The sequence below is a fragment of the Bos grunniens genome, chromosome X (genome assembly GCF_055505025.1).
Source record: "Bos grunniens cultivar Pamir isolate PY7600 chromosome X, Bosgru_T2T1.0, whole genome shotgun sequence".
Classification (NCBI taxonomy): domain Eukaryota; kingdom Metazoa; phylum Chordata; class Mammalia; order Artiodactyla; family Bovidae; genus Bos; species Bos grunniens.
In genome coordinates, this window is record NC_141194.1 from 28,315,220 (window position 1) to 28,334,862 (window position 19,643).

Below are 19,643 nucleotides of genomic sequence, written 5' to 3' on the forward strand. Positions count from 1 at the left end.
GAAATAGCCACCCAGAACCACTGGGGTTCTGTAGCATCCAGTTGCTGATATCGGCCCTTGAAGGTCCTGAATTCCATCATAGGATGAGGAAGATAGAGGCCTTGAGAGCTGAGAAAGACAGAGTGCTACTGCCATGGGTAGGACACATTCCAGAACCAAGTCCTCCAGCTCCTCCCACATAGTGACATCCAGGGCAGATCCTTCATCTTGTGATTGAAAAGAGAAGTAAGTATTCCAAGTAGCTGAGTGCCAAGGTGGAGCTGAAGGGAACACATTCTATGTCTTTTTTTTTGTTCTTGCTTGACCTCAGTAACTGGGAGATGTATCTTTTTCTGTTTAGGGCTTTCATTCTGATACTCTTAAAATACTATTCCTTATAATTGAAGGTTTATTTGACATCCATATCTGTGTTTATGAACAAAGTATATCCCATTTATTGCTGTATTTCAGTATAGGTATAAAAGTTTTGGTATTTTGTATAATGAATCAGAAATCCTTGGATCTCCTTTTGTGGTTAGAACAAGACATGTCAAGAGAGTTGGGATTTTCTTGCCAGTGTGAAAGAACACTGAGTAAAATAGTTGGTATCAGAAAATAAAAGGATCTTGACTGAGTGGCATCTGCAATACAGTGGAACAGGAATTCCCAACCCCTTTACCTACAGCAACCCAGATTTTAAAATTGTACAAGTAACCAAATACCTTTATAGAAGGTCCAGAACGCAATTAAGAAAGTGCAGTACCACACATAAGCATATAACTTGGATCAGCTGTACTTGAAATGGGTAAGAACAGCAATTTGACTTTATTGGCATCAGGCCCTGTCTCAGGATGGCAGAGCTTAGTAACAAGAGAGATTGTGACCTTTCTTGGTGGGGGAAAGTGAGAGTGGGGTGAATGTTTTGAGTGTCCAGGAAAATGTTAGAACTAAGAAATAAATTCAAGAAAGCTGCAGGACACAAAATAACACTCAAAAATAGTTGTGTTTGTAAACACTAACAACAAACTATCTGAAAAAGAAATTAAGAAAACAGTTCTATTTCAAAAATGTCAAAAAGAGTAAAATACTTAGGAATAAATGTAACAAAGAAAGTGAAAGATCTATACACTACAAGCAACAAGACATTGATGGAAGAAAGTGGAAAAGACACAAATAAAAAGATGTCCCAAGTATATAGACTAGAATTCACACTGTTAAAATATTCATACTACCCAAAGTGATCTGCAGATTTAATGTAATGTGTGTCGTAATTCCAGTGGAATTTTCCAGAGAAATAGAAATGCTAAAATTCATATGGAACCACAGAAGACCTTGAATAGACCAAGTAATCTTGACAAAGAGGAGCAAATGTGGAAGCATGGTACTTCTTGACTTGAACTATAGTACAAGACAGTATGATACCAGCATAAACATAGACACACAGACCAACGGAACAGAAGAGAGCCTAGAAATAAACATATGCATATATAGGCATGTAAACCTTGACAAAGGCACTAAGAATACACAACGGAAAAAACCTACATCCTCAACCAAGAGTGTGGAGAAATGTGGATATCTGCATGAAAAGAGTAAAACTGGAGTCTTATCTTACATCATATTTATTTAAAAATGCAAAATGGATTCAAGACTTAAAAATGAGACCAGAAACGATAAAATTCTTAGAAGAAAACATGGGGGAAAGCTCCTTGTCATTGGTCTTGGCAAAGTTCTGGGTGGTTTTTTGTTGTTGTTCATTTGTTTTTAATTTGACAGCATAAACCCAAGGAAGAAAAACAAAAATAAGTTGGACTACATCAAATTAAAAGATTCTGTATAGCAATGGATACGATCAACAAAATGAAAAGGTGAAATAGGAGAAAATATTTTCAAGCCATATATCTGATAAATTAATATCTAAATCATAAAAGGAAGTCATACAACTCAATAACAGAATAATCAATTAAAAATAACTTAAAAAATGAGCAAAGAACCTAAATATTTTCCAAAAAAGACATACAAATGGCCAACAGCTATGTGAAAAAGGGCTCAGCAACACTATTCATCAGGGAGATGATAATCCAGAGCACAATAACAGATCACCTCATACCTGTTGGGAGAGCTATTATCAAAAAGCCAAGTGATAAGAAGTGTTGGCAAGGGTGTTGAGAAAAGGGAACCTTTGCACACAGTTGCTGGGAATATAAATTGGCACAGCCACTATGGAAAACAGTGTGGAGGTTCCTCAGAATATCACAACTGTAACTATCGTACGACTCAGCATTTCCACGTCTGAGTATGCAGTTGACCCTTGAACAACACAAGATTGAACTGTGCAGGTCCACTTATAGATGAATTTTTTTCAATAAATACATGGGAAAACTATCCAGAGCTTCGAGATGACTTGAAGAAAACTCACAGGGGACTCGCATAGCCTAGAAATATAAAAAATTGAGAAAAAAGTGTCATGAATGCATAAAATTTATATAGATACTAGTCTATTTTATCACTTACTACCATAAAATATACACAAATATAAAAGGATTAAATTTATCAAAAGTTATGCACACATACACTTATGGAACATGAATAGCACTGTTCATCCCTGATGAGCAATTTCTATAGTAAACTGTGATCTCAAAGTGATCACTGATGGTGCATGGGTATTTCTCATTGTGTTTAGTACAATACCATAACCTTGAATAACACCATAGGACTCAAATGAAGTGCCCCTAGTGGTGCTGGAAGTGCTCACAAGAAACAGAGAGAAGTCATGACTTTATACAAAAAGTTGAATTGCTTGTTATGTACCACAGTTTGGGTCTGCAGTCGTGGTTGACACCATTTCAAGATGAACGAATCCAGCATAAGGACCACTGTAAGAAAAAGAAAAGGAAATTTATGAAGCCATCACTGCAGCTACACCAGCAGGTGTGAAAACCGTGTGCTTTTTGTGACATACCTTTTTATCTTGTATTGAAAATATAGCTTGTATGTGGGTGCAGGATTGCTACAAGCAAGGCATATCTATAGACTCTAATATGATTGAAGAAAAATCAAAGTCATTATGACAACCTAAAGCAAAAGGGTGGTAAAGGATCTAAAGCTAGAGAATTTTATCCCAGTAAAGGATGGTCTGATAATTTTAGAAAGAGGTTTGACTTAAAATATCAAAATAATAGTAGAAGCAACTTTTGAGAAATCAAGAGGCAAGAGATGCATTCCCAGATGCCATTAAGAAAATCACGGGGTATTAATCTTGTATCCTGGAAATTTACCAATTTATTGATGAGCTCTAGTAGTTTTCTGGTAGCATCTTTAGGCTTTTCTATGTCTAGTATCATGCCATCTGCAAAGAGTGCCAGTTTCACTTCTTTTCCAACTTGGATCCTTTCATTTTTTATTGTCTCTGCTTGCTACAGCTAGTACTTCTGAAATCATGTTGAGTAAAAGTGGGGACCGTGGACATCCTTGAGATTTTCATATTAAGTGAAGTCAGAAAAAGAGAGAGATCACATCACTCATGTGGAAATATAATTTTTTTAATTGAAGGATAATTTCTTTACAGAAATTTGTTGTTTTCTGTCAAAGCTCAACATGAATCAGCCATGCTGCTGCTGCTGCTAAGTCGCTTCAGTCGTGTCTGACTCTGTGCGACCCCATAGACGGCAGCCCACCAGGCTCCCCCGTCCCTGGGATTCTCCAGGCAAGAACACTGGAGTGGATTGCCATTTCCTTCTCCAATGCATGAAAGTGAAAAGTGAAAGTGAAGTCACTCACTCGTGTTCGACTCTTAGCGACCCCATGGACTGCAGCCTACCAGGCTCCTCTGTCCATGGGATTTTCAAGGCAAGAGTACTGGAGTGGGTTGCCACTGCCTAGGTATACATATATCCCCTCCCTTTTGAAATTCCCTCCCATTTCTTCTCCATTCCACCCCTCTAGATTGATACAAAGCCCCATTTTAGCTTCCTGAGACAAACAGCAAATTCCCATTGGCTATATATTTTACACACAGTAACGTATGTTTCCGTGTTACACACTCCATACATCTCACCCTCTCCTCCCCTCTCCCCATGCCCAAAAGTCTATTCTCTATGACTGTTTCTGCATTAAGTTCAGTTCAGTTCAGTTCAGTCGCTCAGTCGTGTCCAACTCTTTGTGACCCCATGAACCACAGCCCCCCAGGCCTCCCTGTCCATCACCAACTCCCAGAGCCTACCCAAACTCATGTCCATCGAGTCGGTGATGCCATTTAGCCATCTCATCCTTTGTCGTCCGCTTCTCCTCCTGCCCTCAATCTTTCCCAGCATCAAGGTCTTTTCAAATGAGTCGGCTCTTTGCATCGGGTGGCCAAAGTATTGGAGTTTCAGCTTCAACATTAGTCCTACCAATGAACACCCAGGACTGATCTCCTTTAGGATGGACTGGTTGGATCTCCTTGCAGTTCAAGGGACTTTCATGAGTCTTCTCCAACACCACAGTCAAAAGCATCAATTCTTCAGTGCTCAGCTTTCTTTATAGTCCAAGTCTCACATCCATACATGACCACTGGAAAAACCATAGCCTTGACTACACAGACCTTTGTTGACAAAGTAATGTCTCTGCTTTTGAATATGCTATCTAGGTTGGTCATAACTTTCCTTCCAAGGAGTAAGCGTCTTTTAATTTCATGGCTGCAATAACCATCTGCAGTGATTTTGGAGCCCCGAAAAATAAAGTCAGCCACTGTTTCCCCATCTATTTCCCATGAAGTGATGGGGCCGGATGCCATGATCTTAGTTTTCTGAATGTTGAGCTTTAAGCCAACTTTTTCACTCTCCTCTTTCACTTTCATCAAGAGGCTTTTTAGTTCCTCTTCACTTTCTGCCATGAGGGTGGTGTCATCTGCATATCGGAGGTTATTGATATTTCTCCCGGCAATCTTGATTCCAGCCTGTGCTTCTTCCAGTCCAGCGTTTCTCATGATGTACTCTGCATATAAGTTAAATAAGCAGGGTGACAATATACAGTTTTTACGTACCACTTCTCCTATTTGGAACCAGTCTTTTGTTCCATGTCATGTTCTAACTGTTGCTTCCTGACCTGCATAGATGTTTCTCAAGAGGCAGGTCAGGTGGTTTGGTATTCCCAGCTCTTTCAGAATTTTCCACAGTTTATTGTGATCCACACAGTCAAAGGCTTTGGCATAGTCAATAAAGCAGAAATAGATGTTTTTGTGGAACTCTCTTGCTTTTTCCATGATCCAGCGGATGTTGGCAATTTGATCTCTTGTTCCTCTGCCTTTTGTAAAACCACCTTGAACATCTGGAAGTTCATGGTTCAGGTATTGCTGAAGCCTGGCTTGGAGAATTTTGACCATGACTTTACTACCATGTGAGATGAGTGCAATTGTGTGGTAATTTGAGCATTCTTTGGCAATGCCTTTCTTTGGGATTGGAATGAAAACTGACCTTTCCCAGTCCTGTGGCCACTGCTGAGTTTCCCAAATTTGCTGGCATATTTGGTGCAGCATTTTCACAGCATCGTCTTTCAGGATTTGAAATAGCTCAACTGGAATTCCATCACCTCCACTAGCTTTGTTCGTCTCCATTGCTGCCCTGTAAATAAATTCTTCAGTACCATTTTTTCTAGATTCTGTATACATGCGTTGGAATACAATTATTTATTTTTCTCTTTTTGACTTGCTTCACTCTGTATAATAGGCTCTAGGTTCATCCACCTCATTAGAACTGACTCAAACGTGTTCCTTTTTATGGCTGAGTAATATTCCATTGTGTATATGTACCACAACTTCTTTACCCATTCATCTGTTGATGGACATCTTGGTTGCTTCCATGTTCTAGATATTGTAGATAGTGCTGCAGTGAACAATGGATATATGTGTCTTTTTCAATTTTGGTTTCCTCAGGGCATATGCCAGGGAGTGGGATTGCTGGGTCACATGGTGGTTTTATTCCTAGTTTTTTAAGGAATCTTTGTATCATCTTTCATAGTGGCTATATCAATTTACATTCCCACAAACAGTGCAAGAGCGATCACTTGTCTCCACACCTTCTCCAGCCTTTATTGTTTGTAGACTTTTGGATGATGGCCATTCTGACTGGAGTGAGGTGATATCTCATTGTAGTTTTGATTTGCATTTCTCTAATAATGAGTGATTTTGTGCATCTGTTCATGTGTTTGTTAACCACCTATATGTCTTCTTTGGAGAAATGTCTGTTTAGGTGTTTTTCCACTTTTTGATTGGTTGTTTGTTTTCCTGGTATTGAGTTGTATGAGCTGCTTGTATATTTTGAAAATTAATCCTCTGTCAGTTGTTTCATCTGATATTATTTTCTCCCATTCTGAGGGTTGTCTTTTTACCTTACTTATAGTTTCCTTTGCTGTGCAAAAGCTTTTAAGTTTAACCAGGTCCCACTTGTTTACTTTTATTTTTATTTCCTTTACTCCAGGAGGTGGGACATAGAGGCTCTTGCTTTGATTTATGTCATCAAGTATTCTGCCTATGTTTTCCTCTAAGAGTTTTATAGTTTCTGGTCTTACATTTAGGTTTTTAATCCATTTTGAGCTTATCTTTGTGTATGGTATTAGAAAGTGTTCTAATTTATTCTTTTACACGTAGCTGTCCAGTTTTCACAGCACCATTTATCAAAAAGGCTGTCCTTGCCCCATTGTATATTCTTTCATCCTTTGTGAAAAATAAGTAGGTTCATGGGTTTATTGCTGGGCTTTCTATCTTGTTCCATTGGTCTATATTTCTGTTTTTGTGCCAGTACCATACTGTCTTGATGATTGTAGCTTTGTAGTATAATCTGAAGTCAGGAAGGTTGATCCCTCTAGCTCCATTCTTCTTTCTCAAGACCCCTTTGGCCATTTGGGGTCTTTTGTGTGTTCCATATGAATTGTGAAATGTTTTGTTCTAGTTCTGTGAAAAATGCCATTGGTGATTTGATAGGGATCACATTGAATCTGTAGATTGCGTTTGGTAGGATAGTCATTTTCACAATATTGATTCTTCCTACCCAGGAACATGGAATATCTCTCCATCTGTTTATGTCATCTTTGATTTCTTTCATCAGTGTCTTATAATTTTCTGTGTACAGTCATTTGTCTCCTTAGGTAAGTTTATTCCTAGATATTTAATTCATTTTGTTGCAGTGGTAAGTGGGATTGATTCCTTGATTTCCCTCTCTGATTTTTCATTGTTAGTATACAGAAATGCAAGTGATTCCTGTGTATTGATTTTGTATCCTGCAACTTTGCTAAATTCACTGATTTGTAATAGTAATTGCTGATACTATCTTTAGGGTTTTTTATGTACAGTGTCATGTCATCTGCAAACAGTGAGATGACATCTTTTCCGATCTGGATTCCTTTTATTTCTTTTTCTTCTCTGATTGCTGTAGCTAGGACTTCCAGAACTATGTTGAATAATAGTGGTGAAAGGGGACACCCTTGCCATGTTCCTGATCTTACAGGGAATGCTTTCAATTTTTCACCATTGACAATAATGTGCGCTGTAGGCTTATCATATATGGCCTTTACTATGTTCAGGTAGGTTCGTTCTATGCCCATTTTTTGAAGAGTTTTAATCATAAATGGGTGCTGAATTTTGTCAAAGGCTTTTCCTGCATCTAATATCATTTTTTTATGTTTCAGTTTGTTAATATGATGTATCACATTGATTGATTTGCATACAATAAAGAATTCTTGCATCCCTGAAATAAACCCAACTTGATCATGGTGTATGAGCTTTTTGATGTGTTGCTGAATTCTGTTTGCTAAAATTTTGTTGAGGATTTTTGTATCTATGTTCATCAGTGATATTGACCTGTACTTTTCTTTTTTTGCGTGTTGTCTTTGTCTGGTTTTGGTATCAGGGTGATAGTGGCCTTGTAGGATGAGTTTGGAAGTGTTCTTTCCTCTGCAATTTTTTGAAAGAGTTTTAGAAGTATAGGCATTAGCTCTTCTCTAAATGTTTGATGGAATTCTCCTGTAAAGCCACCTGGTCCTGGGCTTTTGTTTTTTGGAAGATTTTTAATCACAGCTTCAACTGCAGTGCTTGTAATTGGGTCATTCATAATTTCTCTTTCTTCCTGTTTTATTCTTGGAAGATTGAATTTTCTAAGAATGTGTCCATTTCTTCCAGGTTATCCATTTTATTGCCATACAGTTGCTCATAATAGCCTCTTATAATCCTTTGTATTTTTACATTATCTATTGTAACCTCTCATTTTCCTTTCTAATTTTATTGATTTGATTCTTCTCTCTTTTGTTCTTGATGAGTCTGGCTAAAGGTTTGTCAGCTTTATCTTCTAAAAGAACCAACTTTTAGTTCTATTAATCTTTCCTATTATTTTTTTCAATTCTTTTTCAATTATTTCTGCTCTGATCTTTTTGATTTATTTCCTTCTTCTAATTTTGGGATATTTTTTGTTCTTCTTTTTCCAGTTGCTTTAAGTGTAGTTAAGTTGTCTATTTGATGTTTTTCTTGTCTTTTGAGGTAGGATTGTATTGCTATAAACTTCCCTCTTAGAACTGCTTTTGCTGCATCCCATAGGTATTCAGTTGTCATGTTTTCATTGTTGTTTCTAGAAATTTTTTGATTTCTCTTTTGCTTTCTTCAGTAACCTGTTGGATATTTAGAAACATATTATTTATTCTCCATGTGTTTCTGTTTTTTAAAGTTTTTGCTTGTAATTGGTATCTAGTCTCATAGCTGGAGAAGGCAATGGCACCCCACTCCAGTACTCTTGCCTGGAAAACCCCATGGACGGAGGACCCTGGTAGGCTGCAGTCCATGGGGTCGCTAAGTCAGACGCGACTGAGCAACTTCACTTTCACTTTTCACTTTCATGCATTGGAGAAGGCAATGGCAACTCCAGTGTTCTTGCCTGGAGAATCCCAGGGACGGGGGAGCCTGATGGGCTGCAGTTCATGGGGTCGCACAGAGTTGGACACAACTGAAGTGACTTAGCAGCAGCAGCAGTCTCATAGCATTGTTGTCAGAGAAGATGCTTGATATAATTTCAGTTTTCTTAAATTTACTGAGGTTTGATCTGTGACCCAGGATGTGGTCTATCCTGGAGAATGTTCCATGTGCACTTGAGAAGAAGGTGTATTTTTCTGCATTTGGATGGAATGTGCTGAAGATATCAATGAGATCCATCTCATTTAATGTATCATTTAAGACTTGTGTTCCTTATTAATTTTCTGTTTTGATGATCTGTCCATTGGTGTGTGTGGGATGTTAAAGTCTCCTACTATTATTGTATTACTGTCAATTTCTTAATGGCACCCCACTCCAGTACTCTTGCCTGGAAAATCCCTTGGGCGGAGGAGCCTGGTAGGCTGCAGTCCATGGGGTCGCTAAGAGTCAGACACGACTAAGCGACTTCACTTTCACTTTTCACTTTCATGCATTGGAGAAGGAAATGGCAACCCACTCCAGTGTTCTTGCCTGGAGAATCCCAGGGATGGGGGAGCCTGGTGGGCTGCCGTCTATGGGGTCGCACAGAGTCGGACACGACTGAAGTGACTTAGCAGCAGCAGCAGCAGCAGCAGTGTTTGTCTTATATATTGAGGTGCTTCTATGTTGGGTGCATAGATATTTACAATTGTTATGTCTTCCTCTTGGATTGATCCCTTGATCATTATGTAGTGTCCTTTCTTATCTCTTGTAATCTTCTTTATTTTAAGGTCTATTTTGTCTGATATGAGGACTGATAGTCCAGCTTTCTTTTCCTTCCTGTTTGCATGGAATATATTTTTCCATCCTCTCACTTTCAGCCTATATGTGTCTTTAGGTCTGAAGTGGGTTTCTTGTAGACAGCATATATATGGGTTTTGTTTTTGTATCCATTCAGCCAATCTGTCTTTTGGTTGGAGCCTTCAATCCATTTATATTTAAAGTAATTATTGATATATATGCTCCTATTGCCATTTTCTTAATTGTTTGGGTGTGATTTTGTAGATCTTTTTCTTCTGTTGTATTTCTTGACTATATAAGTCCTTTTAACATTTGATGTAAATATGGTTTGGTGGTACTGAATTCTCTTAACTTCTGCTAGTCTGAAAAGCTTTTTATTTCTCCATCAATTTTGAATGAGATCCTTGCCAGGTACAGTAATCTTGGTTGTATATTTTTCCCTTTCAGAACTTTAAATATATCCTGCCCTTCCCTTCTGGCCTGCAGAGTTTCTGCTGAAATATCAGCTGTTAGATGCATGGGGTTTCCCTTGTATGTCACATGTTGCTTTTCCCTTACTGCTTTTAATATTCTTTTTGTGTGTGTGTTTAATCTTTGTTAGTTTGATTAGTATGTATCTTGGCATGTTTCTCCTTGGATTTATCCTGTATGGGGCTCCTTACACCTCTTGGACTTGATGGGCTATTTCCTTTTCCATGTTAGGGAAAATTTCAACTATAATCTCTTGGAAAATTTTCTCATCCCCTTTCTTTTTCTCTTCTTCTTCTAGGACCCCTATAATTCGACTGTTGGTACGTTTGATATTGTCCCAGAGGTCTCTGAGACTATCCTCAGTTCTTTTCATTCCTTTTACCTTATTCTGCTCTTCAGAAGTTATTTCCACCATTTTATCATCCAGCTCTCTGATTCGTTCTTCTGCTTCAGATATTCTGCTCTTGATTCCTTCTAGCATATTTTTAATTCCAGTAATTGGGTTGTTTGTTTCGGCATGCTTATTCTTTAATTCTTATAGAGCTTTGTTAGTTGATATTTGAATTTTCTCCATTTTGTTTTCAAGGTTTTTGATCATCTTTACTCTCATTATTCTGAATTCTTTTTCAGGTAGTTTGACTATTTCCTCTTCATTTATTTGGACTTCTGTGTTTATACTTTGTTCTTTCACTTGTGTAGTATTTTTTTGCCTTTCCTTTCTTTTTTGTTTGTTTGTTTGAGGTCTCCTTTTCCCAGGCTTCACGGTTGAATTCTTTCTTCCTTTTGGCTCATGCCCTCCTAAGGTTGGCCCAGTGGTTTGTGTAACCTTGTATATGGTGCGATTTGTGCTGAGATGTTTTGTTTGTTTGTTTGTTTTTCCTCTAATGGGCAAGGCTGAGTGAGGTTGGTAATCCTGTCTGCTGATGATTGGGTTTGTATTTTTGTTTTGTTTGTTGTTTAGATGAGGTGTCCTGCAGAGGGTGCTACAGGTGGCTGGGTGATGCTGGGTCTTGTGTTCAGGTGGTTTCTTTTGTGTGAGTTCCCACTATTTGATACTCCCTAGGGCAGCAGCAGCAGGGTTAGTTCTCCAGTTATCTAGGGTCTTGCAGTCAGTACTCCCAGTCCAAAGGTTCAGGGCTTGACCTCTGTCAGGAATGAAGATTCCACAAGTGATTTGTTATGGCATTAAATGAGATTAAAACAAATACTCAAAAACAAGAAACCAAAGATGAACCCCAGGCAAATGGCAGTTACAAAATCAGGCAAATAATAATTAAAATAAGGGAATATACACATATACATATAAACCCATAAGCAAAATCAAAACAGTCCAATGAAAATAAAGTACAATAGATTGACCCAACAAACAAAAGAAACCAAAAATCATATCTACAATTTAAGAACAAAGCTTACTAAAGCACAAACTGGAAAACAAAACTAAAGCAAGATGGCAAGTGGAGAATAAAGCAATGAAAACAAAAGTAACAAATGAGTTGAGAGGAAAGGAAAGAAAGAATAGATATGTAAAGTTAAATAGAGGTAGATAAAGAAGATTTATATACATTAAAGATTAACTGCAAGGGGGAAAGAACAGTAGGAAAAGCAAACAAAGGAATATATGTAGAATAAATAATAATAGCTTAAAAAATTAAAATAAAAAAAAGAAAGAAAAAAAAAAAAGGAAAACTCCACAGAACTGCAAAAACCCAACGCAGAGGCAGAGGTTTATAACAACAGAAAAAAGTGTGACTAAAAAAAAAAAAAAAAACAACAAAAAAAAAACAGACAAACCCAAAAGCTTAAATAGATTTAATAGCGCCAATAAAATTGAAAACTACAACAGGGGTAGGGGGAAGAAAAAGAAAAACATCCAAAAGAATCTACAGAACAAGTCAAAACATAAGAATAATGAATGTTTTCTTGAGTCACTGCTGTCAGAGTTCTTTCCCTCGCTGGGAGCCACAGTCCACCTCACCTCCCTAGGATGCCCTCCAACACTGTGCTGGTCTCTGGACCTGCTGTGGGGGCAGCTCAGATTCTAATCTGGTCCTACTACTCTGTGTTCTTGCCTCCAATGTCCACAGCTATCAGAACTAGTGCATTTTCTTTTGCGGGAGCTCTGAATGACCTTTTATATATTCCATAGACACAGAGTCTGCCTAGTTGATTGTGTGGATTTCATCTGCAGCTTGTACAGCTGGTGGGAAGGTTTTGGGTCTTCTTCCTTAGCCACACTGCCCCTGGGTTTCAATTGTGGTTTTATTTCCACCTCTGCATGTGAGTCATCCACTGGGGTTACTCCTGAGGCTGCCCTGGAGGACTGAGGTCTGCCCCAATGAGGGCCAGATGTGGAGGTGCTGCAGCTGCTTGAGTCACAGGGGTTCTGGCATCACCAGGTACTCAGGAGAGTTGGTAGCTAGGGCAGCAGGAAATATAGTGCTCTAGAGGGGTATGGCAACCAGTATTGGCCAATACACTCCAGTATTCTTTCCTCCCTAACCCCCCTGACAGAGAAGCCTGGCAGGCTACAGTCCACAGGGTTGCAAGAGTTGGACATGAATGGAGCAACCCTACATGCATGGACACAAGACTGTTGTGCCCGTGGCAGCTTAGCCCCAGTGAGGGTTGATTGTGACGATGGCACAGCTACTTGGGTTGTGGGACCCTGGCATCACCAAGTGTGCAGGGACATGGACTGCCTCCACTGCAGGAGTTGTGGCCCTATCAGAGTCTTTTTTCAAGTTTCTTGTAGCTGGTGATCAGAAGGCCTCTTTGGCTAGTCTTTCTCTGTAGCTCTTCCCATTGAGGCACTTAGAGGGCTCCCTTACCTGTGGTCCTTCTCTGTTGTGTACATTAGGCACATAGCGGGTCCCCCCCGGGCTGGGGCTCTACTCTGTAGATTGGCATGTCAGGCACTTAAAGGGACACCCTGGGTGTGATCCTATTCTGTAGTTCAGTGCGTCAGGCGTTTGATGGGCCAGGCTTTCTATTCTTCAGCTGTCGATGCTGGCATGTTGGGGGAGAGAGGCTATGGTGATGGCTCCACTCTCTATATGTGACTCAGTAGTATTGCCTTGCTTCCATGGCTGCCTCTCTTTCCTCCACAGGCATTTCCCACCACAGTCTCCTCTCACATCCCCCCAGTTGTTCTCTCCACGGTCAACAGCAGCCCTCGCCATAGGATTGCTCCACAATCCCTAAACTCCAGTTCCAAGCTGCTGTGCCTTCTAGGGGACCCGCATCCCTGTCTGGGGTATGTATGGGTGCGGCAAGGACTGTCTGATTCTCATTCCATTTAGGCTGCCACAGACCAGCTGTTTCACTCTCAGCCTTAAATGTTTTTCCTCTGACTCAGACAGTTGCCCTGATGTGGGGATCAAACCCCTGCTTCAGTGCCCCCACCCGCCGAGGGCAGGTCCAGTCCTACTAACACTCCTGTTTTTTCCCCTAGTTCCTTCCTCCTAACAAGTTTTGCCTGGTTCTGTATATTCTTTTCTGCTGGTCAGGTACTCCTGTCCACTCTCAGCTGGTGTTCTGCATGCACTTCTGTGTCTGAAGGTGTAGTCCTGATGTATCCATGGAGAGAGATGTACTCCACATCCACCTATTCCTCTGCCATCTTGTTCTCATCTGAAAATGTAGTTCTTTAAAAAAAATTATACGAATGAACTTCTTTAGAAAATATAAACAGACTGAACAGATATCAAAGGTGAAGTTATGGTTACCAAAGAGGAAATAGGAGAAAACGTGTCAGGGAGGGATAAATCAGGAGCTTGGGATGAACATATACATACTACTGTATATAAGGTAGATAACCAACAAGGACCTACTGTATAGAGCAGGAAACTCAATATTCTGTGATAACTTATATGAGGTAAGATTCTCTAAAAGGATGCATATATGTATATGAATAACTGAATCACTTTGCAGTATACCTGAAACTAACACAATATTGTAAATTAAATATACTCCAGTAAGATTTAAAAAAGAAAATCACTGAGGAGACAGATCTGTCTGGACAGGTTTTAAGGCAGATGAAAGTACCCTATTCTGGACGAAATGCCACAAATTACATTCATTGGCAAGGAAGGGAAATGAGCTCCAGGATTGAGACAGAGATAGGCTAATTCTCTGATTTTGTGCAAATGTCATCAGGTTTTTGTGCAAATGATCAGGACTCCCCTAACCTATACAGCTGCTAACCCTGAGCTTTAAAGGTAAACTATAAACATCATCGGCCAGTGTTTCAGTTGTACAACAAGAAGGCTGGAGAGCATGAAACCTTGGGGAGGATTGGTTTCGTCAGTGCTTTGTCCCTGAATTCAGGAAGTACCTTGCCAGTAAGGGACTGCCTTTTAAAATTCTTTTGATATTGGACAATGCCCTTGGTCACCAAGAACCCTGTGAGTTCAACACCGAAGGCATGAAAGTGGTCTCCTTTCCTCTAAACACAACATCTGTAAGTCAGCCTATAGATCAGAGGGTCAAAAGGACCTTTCAGGCTCATTACACAGGGTACTGTATGGAAATGATTGTCAATGCTATGGAAGAGAACCCTGATAGAACATCATGAACTCTGGAAGGATTACACAACTGAAGATGTGATTGTTGTTACCAAAAAAAAAAAAAAAAAATGAAAGCCCAAAACAATAAATTCCTTCTAAAGAAAACAGTCCAGGTGTTGTGTATGCCTTCACAGGATTTGTGACAGAGTCAAGGAAATCATGAAAGAGACTGTGGATATGACATGAAAGGGTGGGAGGGGGTGCAGAGTCCCAAAATACAGATCTTGGAAAAACCCAAGAGCTAACAGACCCTACAGCAGAGGAATTAACAAAATACCACTTGATGGAGATGAATGGTTCCCAACCAGAGCTGGATGATGAGGAACAAGATGTAGAAGAAGCAGTGCCAGAAAACAAATTGACATTAGACAATCTGGCAGAAGTGTTCTGAGGACTCAAGACTGCTTTTGACTCTTGTATGGCATGGACCCTTCTATGATAAAGGCACTGAAATGAAAGCAAGTGGTGGAAGGAGGACTGATAACACACAGAAACGTTTTTAGAGAAATGAAAAAGCAAAATCTTCAGACAGAAATTACAATGTATTTCCATAACGGTACACTGAGTGTGCCTGCCTCCCCTTCCACCTCCTCTGCTCTTCCATCCCTGCCACTCATCAAGGTCAACCCCTCCTCTTCCTCCTCCTCTTCAGCCTACTCAGCAAGAAGGTGTGAGGAATGAAGACCTACATGATGATCCACTTCCAGTCAATGAGTAGTAAATAATCATTGTGCCATATGGGTAATCAGCTTATCTGTTGAGTATGTGTGTGAGTGTATTTGTTCTAAGAGCTAATAACTGTAGGCAAGGACTGTATGAGATGTTTCTGTGTCATCATCTTCATCATCACCACCAGCTAAGGATTCCTCATGTAGAACGTTGCGTGCAAGACTTGTATTGAAATGGATAGCCTACCATTGCATAGGCAGAAGGTGAGTGATATTTAATATAAAATTAATAATGTTTCATTTTTTTACTGTTTTATGACTTTACTTTCAAGGAATTATATTATTGTGCATTGTCCTACCTCTCTCTTGTGAGTGGATGAACATAAATGCATATCAAGCTGTCATCACAGGTGTTTTCTCTTAAACTAACAATGTTTTCAGTACTCTATTATAAATATGACCATAATAGTGTATGATAGAAAAAAATTTTAGTGATTCATTCACTACTGTATATTCTCAGCTACCACGAAGCAATCCTATCAAGTACACTAGGCTGCTGCTACTGTTACTTCTAAGTCACTTCAGTGGTGTCCGACTCTGTGCGACCCCATAGACGGCAGCCCACCAGGCTCCCCCGTCCCTGGGATTCTCCAGGCAAGAACAATGGAGTGGGTTGCCATTTCCTTCTCCAATGCATGAGAGTGAAAAGTGAAAGTGAAGTCACTCAGTCATGTCTGACTTTTAGTGACCCCACGGACTGCAGCCCACCAGGCTCCTCCCAACCATGGGATTCTCCAGGCAAGAGTACTGGAGTGGGGTGCCATTGCCTTCTCCGACACTAGGCTACTATAAAGCAATTATATTTCTTCTTCTTCATGATCAATGCTTGAATCATTATACCTGTAACTAAATATGAATTTCTTTTCACATTATGTTTTCAGTTTTGATATATAGTGTCTTGTATCTATAGTCTTTTGTGTCAGTAAGACAATATAGATGTAGGTACTGACAGACAATTCTTGTAAATGGATGCTGTAATCCTGTAGTACTGATAAACACAGTACTGTTATATTTTCTCTTATGATTTTCTTAATAACATTTTGCTGTCTCTAGCTTACTTTAGCATAAGTATACAGTAGAAAATACTTATAGTATACAAAATAAGCATTGACTGTTTGTCAGTCAGGCTTCCAGTCAACAGTAGGTTATTATTAGTTATGTGTGGACAGAGTCAAAAGAATACAGGGGGTTTTGACAGCATGGGGGTTTGGTGTCTCTAAACTCCACATGATGCAAGGGTTAATTGTTTATCCAAAGGAAGTGAAATCAGTATCTTGAAGAGACATCTTCACTCCTGTGTTCATTGCACCATTATTTACAATAGCCAGTATATGGTAACAACCCAAATATCTACCAACAGATATATGGATAAAGAAAATGTGGTAGACACAGACAAGGAGATATAATTTCACCTTAAAAAGGAAAGAAATTTTGTTATATGGGACAACATGGAGAAACCACAGGGACATTATTCTAAATGAAATAAGCCAGTCACAGAAGGACAAATGCTGCATGGTTCCACTTATATGAGGTATTTAAAGTCTTTAAACACATAGAAACACAGACGGGCCACAGGAGGGAGAAATGGGCAGTTGCTTTTCACTTGGTATTATGTTTCAGTTATTCAAGATGAATAAATTCCAGAGATTTGCTGTGCAACAGTGTACCTGTTTTTAACAGTACTGTGCTGTGTGCCTAAAAATTTAAGAGTAGATTTAATGTTAAATGTGTTTGCCACAACAATAATTTGAAATTTTGATTGCCCTGCTCTCCAGTAGAGAGTAAGCTGATTAAGTGCAAGCATTTAGAAAAGAACTCTTTTATACTGTTAGTGAGAATGTCAATGGGTAAAGCCACTGTGGAAAACAGTATTGAGGTTCCTCAAAAAATTAAAAATTGAATTACCGTATGATTCAGCAAACCACTCCTGGGTATCTATCCAAAGGAGTTAAAATTACACTCTCCAAGAGATATCAGTATTCCCGTATTTGTTGCAGCATTATTCACAATAACCGAAACAGGGAAGCAGCCTAAATGTCCTTTGATGGATGAATGGATAAATATATGGTATATACATATCACGGAGTGTTGTGTGTGTGTGTTCTCAGTCACTCAGTTGTGTCTGACTCTTTCTATCCCATGGACTGTAGCCCACGAAGCTCCTCTGACCATGGGATTTCCCAGGGAAGAATAGTGGAATGGTTGCCATTTCCTCCTCCAGGGGATCTTCCCAATCAAGGGATTGAACGCAAGTCTCCTGTGTGTCCCAAATTGGCAGGTGGATTCTGTACCACTGAGTTACCTGTGAAGCCTATAATGGAGTATTATTCAGCCTTAAAAAAAGGAAACTTTGTCATTTGCAATAACAGAGATGACCCAGAAGACATTGTGCTAAGTGAAATAATCCAGACACAGAAGGAGAAATAGATGATATCACTTAAATGAGGAATCTAAAATAGGCAAACTGATAGAAGCAGAGTAGGATGGTGATTGCCAGGGGCTGGGAGGAGGTGTAATGAGGAAGTGATTGTCAAAGGGCACTGATTTTCAGTTATACACAGTGAATAATTTCTAGGAATATACCGTGTAGCATAGAGCCTATAGTTAACAATTCCATATTGTACACTTAAAGATTTTCTAAAAGGGTAGATGTTACATTAATTGTTCAGGGAGTCTTATCCACTGGATCACCAGGGAAGTTCTGAGAATGAGCTTTTTGGATGCTTACTAGTACTATGGATGGTTTGTTTTTGTTTTTGTTTTTGTTTTTAAATGGAACAACAGCAACCACCAAAACAAGATCTAGCCCCTGCCCGTTGAATTTTAGAATCTAGGAGGTACTACTACATAAAAATATGGTGAGATACTCTCTGACCAAAAGCAGCAGTCCCCAACCTGCAGGCCTTGGACCAGTACCTCCTGTGAGATCAGCAGTGGCATTTACATTTGAAATAAAGTTCACAATAAATGTACTGTGCTTGAATTACCCCAAAATCATCCCCCACTCCAAGTCTGTGGAAAAATTGTATTCTACAAAACCAGTCCATGGTGCCAAAAAGGTTGGGGACTGCTGAAAGAACAAGTCAAAAGCAGGGGTAAGGGGGGGCAGGCAGTTGGAGTTGAAAGCAAGTGTAAATGGCCTGCAGTGAGGCAGTTTGGAGCCTTCTTGTTGTTCAGTCATTAAGTCATGTCCCACTCTTTGTGACTCCATAGACTGCAGCTCATCAGGCCTCTCTGTGCTTCACTGTCTCCTAGAGTTTTCTCAAACTCATGTCCATTGCGTCAGTGATGCCTTCCAACCATCTTCTCCTCTGCTGCCCACTCCTCTCCTGTCCTCAATCTTTCTTTCCTAGCATCGGGGTCTTTTCCAATGAGTCGGCTCTTCACATCAGGAGGCCAAAGTATTGGAGCTTCAGCTTCAGCATCAGTCCTTCCAATGAATACTCAGGGTTGATTTCCTTTTGGATGGACTGGCTTGATCTCCTTGCTGTCCAAGGGACTCTCAAGAATCTTCTCCAGCACCACAGTTTGAAAGCATCAATTCTTCAGCGCTCAGCCATCTTTATGGTCCAACTCTCACATCCATACATGACTACCGGAAAAACCATAGCTTTGAGTACAGGGACCTTTGTCGGCAAACGGATGTCTCCATTTTTTAATACACAGTCTTGCTTTGGAGCCTTAGGAATATGTAAAGCCTTCAGCGAAGGCTGAAGTTGCCTGGTGGGCTACTCCCAGACAGTGGGAGTGGTGAGCACAGCCAGATCCTCAGATGGAGGGCCTCAGAAAATCCACAGTCTCCTGGATTGGTGACCTTTACACTGAGTTGAGGGAGCCAGAGACCTCTCCTTAAGGACCTACTCGATTATTTTATCTTGTGTGTAATTGGGCAACTTCTAGGCAAGTTCTCGATTTCTTGTTAGTACTTAAATATGTGGAAATATTCATTATTTAGATGAACTGGTATCTGGGAGGGAAGATAACTGGTCAATGACAAAAATTCTAAGAACTCTGAGTTGTTTCCAGCTGGGAAAGATTCTACCTCAGGCACATTCTATGTTACATCCTGTGATGGGAATGTTGCATGCTTGTCCTTGCTAGGCAACATTTAGTGCACTGTGATTATCTTTGTCTTGGAGTTTGGGTAATGTGCTGGAGTTCAGGGGGCTAGTGAAACAGCACGTGAAACAA